The sequence below is a fragment of the Ascaphus truei genome, chromosome 1, assembly GCF_040206685.1.
Source record: "Ascaphus truei isolate aAscTru1 chromosome 1, aAscTru1.hap1, whole genome shotgun sequence".
NCBI classification, from domain to species: domain Eukaryota; kingdom Metazoa; phylum Chordata; class Amphibia; order Anura; family Ascaphidae; genus Ascaphus; species Ascaphus truei.
In genome coordinates this window covers 314383796-314389795 of record NC_134483.1, presented here as the reverse complement: position 1 = coordinate 314389795, position 6000 = coordinate 314383796, and positions in this window count along the sequence as shown.

The window sequence follows — 6000 nt, the reverse complement described above, 5'->3', positions numbered from 1 at the left end:
TAAAAAGCAGGAAGTAGCTCACAGAAGGTGAGCTTGTTTTTCCACAGGAGGGTGGAGAGACTTCTCCCGGCTGGGAAGCCGTAGCTGTTGCTCTGGTCCCCCAGTCCTGCGAGGAGCTATGCTGCTGGGACCCCAACCCAGGATAAAGATAAAGATTGCTGTGAGCTGGACACAGCCTGCTCCCCGGAACAGTGTTCCTATTTGCTGTTGGAGCTGCATTACAGATAAGAATTTATTATGATACTTATTTGTTATACTTTGTAGAGCATATGTTTTGGGCATAACCAGATTAGCTGACTGCCCTGTTAGTAAGGGCTCAAGAAGTGAGTTAGTTTCCCTAACGGGAATAGGCTTTAATTTCTAGAAAGTCATTTCTTAAAGGGACAGTGTACCCGTACTTTATTTTGGTTGTGGCTAATAAACCACTATAGTTTAACGTTTCCCATCGTGTCTAGCATATTACTAACCCCGCCACGAGGCTGTCGTGCCACAGGTGGTGGCAGAAGTGGGATGCTACGCCTCTGGGGGTCAGTAGATGAAGATGTGTTGAGATACTGAACTCAAACAGAAAAAAAAGCGTTATTTTGATGAAGCATTGAATTTACAGCTAGCAAGTGCTGACTGTAAAGTTTGCCCCGTCGGGTATGAAAGGATTGCTTTGTAAAGTTAATGCCTTTTGCTGAAGCGAGTGAATTTGCAGCTATCAAGTGCTGTGTGTAAATTTGCCCTGTCTGGTATAAAAGAAAGTGAAAATGGATTTTGGCATAGATGTTGCCCTAAGAAGAACCCAGAAGGTTCAAAGATTGTAAAGCCCATACAACTTACGTGTGTTGTGCAAAGTCTGCCCCATCGGGTGTGAAAAAAACAAAACAAAAAAAAAACAGGGTTTTAAAATGGCCGCTGTCAAGTGTCAGTTTTGCAATGTACATAACCATACAAAACAGTGTCCCTTCAGGCCATATGATGATTATGACGACGAGGCATATGTGGCCCCGAGAAGAGAGACGTACCCGCAGATGAAAGCTGCAAAAGTGACCAGTGTCCAGAGCGCAGGACCCCATAACCTTGGAGTCGGTGACCAGGAGTTTGGAGCCGTGCCGGCTAGAAGGAAACCAGGTGACTTTCTAAAGGATTCAGTATGCTGGGCCTGTCATGAACCAGGAAAACAGGCGTCAGCAAGGCACCGAGATGTGCTGCAGACCGGAGCGATGGTCAGAATTGTCACAGGAACGGTGGCAAAGGAAAAGGAGGAGCAAAGGGAAGCTGAATATTTAATCCAGGAAAAAGAGGCCTTAATTTCTGCACTCCAAACTGCCCACCGTGATAATGATGTCTTGCAGGAACAATTTAATAGTGAGCGAAAAGCGAACGCCGAGGTAAAGAGGTGTATACTCCCAGCTATACAAGAGTATGAGGCTTTAAAGAAAACAGAGCGTCTCTTACGGAGTGAGTTGGAGCTGACGACAAGTTTGGATAAGGCCAACACCGGAATTGGTACCATGGAATCAGAGAGAACAAGTCCTGACTGGAGACTATGCTATAAGATGTCCCAGAGAGATGTGCAAAACTTCATCAAAGACTTAGAAGTTTCTCACCAAGAAGCTTGCGCGCTCAAAACAGAGCTGGAGCTCCCATGCTAGGAGGGCCACTGTCTAACTACAGAGCTGGGTACTTTGAAGAAAGCCAATGAGACGGTCCTAAGGGATATAGAGACTGTGAAAATGGAGAATATACACCTGACTGGTCAGGTTAGTGATGGAACTGAGAAGCTTCACCAAGCACAGAAAGTGAAGATGCAATTGGCGCAAGAAAAATTAGAAGTACAGGCTGCACTGCAGAATGCAGAGAAAATGCTGGAAAAAGAATGCCTCGCCCTGGAGCAGCTGAAGGTCACGATGAGCGCCACAAGAGCATCGCTGGAGGCGGAGCTTAGAAGCCAGGTGACTCTGTGTGAGAGGGAACATGAGAAGGTCCAAAGACTGAAGCAAGAGCTGGAGAAGCAGAGAGGCAGCGCCATCCCAATGAGTCAGTTTACCAAGGAGAAAGAGGCCTGGAAAACAGAAGCAGCAGCGATCCTAGCAACAAGAACTGCAGAGCTCAAAAAGATGAAGGAGGCGCTGATGCAAACCCAGAGTAAGCACCGGGAAGAGGTGAAGGCCCTGAGAGGGGACTGGCAGCATCAGATTGAAGAGTTGCAGATGCAGATGGCTGAGCACGAGATGCAGCGTGCCAAGAGGGAGGAGGTGTCCGTCCGTCAGGTGACCTGCCTGATGTTGCACCATGAAACCGAGATGGCTGATATCCACAAGCGGCTGGACTACACGACCAATGAGGGGGCCCGGCTACAGCTGGAGCTGGATAAGGTCCAGAAGGAGCACCAGCAGCTGCAGGTCCAGAATAAAGAAACAGAGACAGATTTAAGCCTTGCTCTGAGTCTGCTAGGAGACGTAGAATCACGACTCAATTCTAACGAAGATGAACTAGCAGCCGCACTGAGTGAAAGAAGAAAGGCAGAAGGACTGCTTCAAGACCTGAGGAAGGACCTGGAGTCTGAGTGAGCTGGCCGCAAGATGGAGGAGAAACAAAAGTGTGACCTAGGCAAGGAGCTCGAGGCTCTGAAGACTGAGCGGGACGCTACGTTGGACTCTACGGCTGCCCAGCAGGAGGTTTCTCAAATGAAGCTGGAGGAAAAGCTTACAACCCCAAGACTGACGTTTGGGTCACTGAAGCAGTCCAAGGAAAAGGTGACATTAGAGATAATGCAAGGGAGACGCACCAGGAAGCATGACCATGATACCGTTGCAGCACTACAGTCTACTTTCCACAAGGCACAGAAGGCGAAAGCCAAGTGGCGATGCAGTAGCACAGTAAGAATCCAATCATACTACAGTGCCCAGGGGACCCAAAGTGGATTACTTGCCATGAGGGTAGAAACTGTTAAGAGACAGTCGCAAATGAGATGGAAGTGTGCCCGTGATCGTAAGAGGCGAAAGACCGCACAGATTGTCCAGCGACTCTCAACAGAGTAAGTTAAAGAGTCAAGACAGAAAGGCCCAAGCCTATGAGTCTGCTGATGGTAAAAGAGAGGTGGGGTGCACTTCGGGTTAATAAAAATCCCGACCAAGTTGAAGTACTAAGGATAAATATTGTGGAACCTAACACTGAAGGTACGCTGAGGGAGAAAGGTCCAAAAGCCATCACCGCTAAAACAGAGTTGCTGTCATCACAAGAGAAGGCCAAACAATCACTGGCGAGTGTATGCAATGAGTTGACCGAGGTCAAGGCTCTTCTATAGAGAATGATGCATCTTCAGGATTTGCAGATCAAGGTCACAACATGGCGTAGAGTCCTGGCAGAGAGAGCTAATAGATGGCAGGATGCTCAGGAACCTTTGCAAGAAGAGACACAACAAAAGCGGAGCATCAACCTTAAACTGGCACAACACAAGGAGATAGTGTGGTACCAGTCTTCAGGCCCAGTTGGTCTGGTAATTACCTCAAAAAGAAAATGCCTAAATTGGAAGGCAAGAAAAAAAAGGAGGAGGGAAGGGCCGACGTCGGACATTTTCGACAAAGATGCTGGTGCACGGGAATGGTGCACGGGCAGCTCCACAGGACAATGTTTTGCTGGGGAGAGGGATATGTGACAGAGTCACTGACTCAGTAAGCTGGAATGGAGGATGTGTGTACTTTCCAGCACTAAACCAGTTAACCTACAGTTGGAGATCTGCATACACCTGCAGCCTAATTAAGCAGGATGCCTGAGAGACTGCAGGTTTAAAAAGCAGGACGTAGCTCACAGAAGGTGAGCTTGTTTTTCCACAGGAGGGTGGAGAGACTTCTCCCGGCTGGGAAGCCGTAGCTGGTGCTCTGGTCCCCCAGTCCTCTGAGGAGCTATGCTGCTGGGACAAGCTGGGACCCAACCCAGGATAAAGATAAAGATTGCTGCGAGCTGGACACAGCCTGCTCCCCGGAACCGTGTTCCTGTTTGCTTTTGGAGCTGCATTACAGATAAGGAAAAAACTCAGCGGTCACTGCTCCTCTGATGAACTCCAATCAAGCGCATTAAAAATAAAAAGTTTTTATTAAATCAAAAGAAAAGAGACATCCACATGGGACTGTGAAACTCTGATGCGTTTCGTTCTATGGAAAGAACTTTATCAAAGAGTACAAACCTTCCAGTCAACTACTCCCTAAGTAGGCAGTGCTGTGAATCTATTGGACAGAATTGTCACGTGAGTATGCTCTTACCTGTGAGGTAGCTGCAAAAGCAGGAGCCAATCACAGCATGAATAATAACAGCGTGCTTTCAAAGGGAGTACTCGGGGCTACAATAGGATAGTATGTAACACAGTATTACAAAATAAAGAACACATATATAAAACATACATATTAAACAAACAAACAAAAAAAGTTTAAAAACAAAGACTCTGTGGTGTCTGGAAAAACATTGGCACTAAAAAACTTAGAATGTATATATGTATATATAGAAAAAAAAATAATAATAAATAATCCAAATTAACCCTTGCAGAAAAGGCTATAAGCAAAGGTTAGCAGTACCAATATAAATCCTTGTCTATGAAATAACATTAAAAATGTTTACAAATATTATTAATGGATGCTGACTATAATCAATGGTTAAATATATAAACATATGCAAAATAAGATATAAAATATAGATAAAGTATAGCAGAACATTGTACAAACTACATATTTACTTAAGAATATTGTAATCTCATAATATAGTAATGGATCAATATCCTGAACACTCCTCATGATAGGGAGAACTAAACAGTTAAAAAATGTTTAAGCTCTCAGTCTAAATTGATTCCTGAAGGGTGAAGAGTGTTCAGTGTATAGATCCAGAACATTTCCTGTTTATTTAATTTATTAACCCTGTCACCACCTCTCGGATGGCAGGGTATATGTTCTATTGCAGAGTATGAAAAATGTACTATGCTTCCCTTAGGGCACAGACTGAAATGTCTGGACACTGGATGTATTTGGTCACGTTTTTTAATAAGTCGCACATGTTCAGCTATTCTGATCTTTAAGGGTCTGGTGGTTCGACCCACATATTTTTTATCGCAACCACATCTTAGCATGTATATAACAAAACTGGTATTACAGTTTAAAAAACTGTTGATATTATATTTCTTTTTATTAAAATTATACATAATACTTTTAGTTGGATGGGTATAACAACACATGGACCAGTGGCCACATGCAAAAAAGCCTGAAGGTATACCTCGGATCTGAGGGTAATTGGAGCGGGAGTCAAAGAGGCTAGGTGACAAATGTGACGCTAGCGTCTTAGCTTTGCGATAGGTGAATTTTGGTCCACATTGTGTAATTTCAGAGATGTCTTTATCTAATGACAGTCTGCCAATGTTTATTGACTATATCACGAATGGACTGTGATTGTCTACTACTGTATATGTTGTCACAAATAAAGGACACATATCGTTAGTAGAAGAAGGAGAATTAAACCTAGTTGTTCTATTCCAGGGTTTCTTTTTGTGAAGAAGCTTGGTCCTATCTAGAGAGTCTGCATATTCAAAGTCTGTTTGTATAGTCTCATTAGTATAACCTCTAGCTTTAAATCTAGCTGACATTTCAATAGACTGATGAAGAAAGGTATCATTGTCTGAACATAGCCTTTTAAGTCTAATAAATTGGGCCTTAGGTATACTTTTTATAAGTGGACGTGGGTGGCAACTATGGGCACTGAGTAAGGTATTTCTAGAATTAGGTTTCCTGAAAATATCGGTTTGTGGTCATGTCGTTATCTATGTAAAGGAGTAGGTCTAAGTAGTTTATATGATGAATATTATGTTCAAAAGTGAGTTTAATATTAAAATTATTGTGGTTAAGTGTATTAACAAAAGAAACAAGTGAAGATTCCTCACCCTCCCATATCATTGGGATGTCTCTTTTCTTTTGATTTAATAAAACCTTTTTATTTTTAATGCGCTTGGTTGGAGTTCTTCAGAGGAGCAGT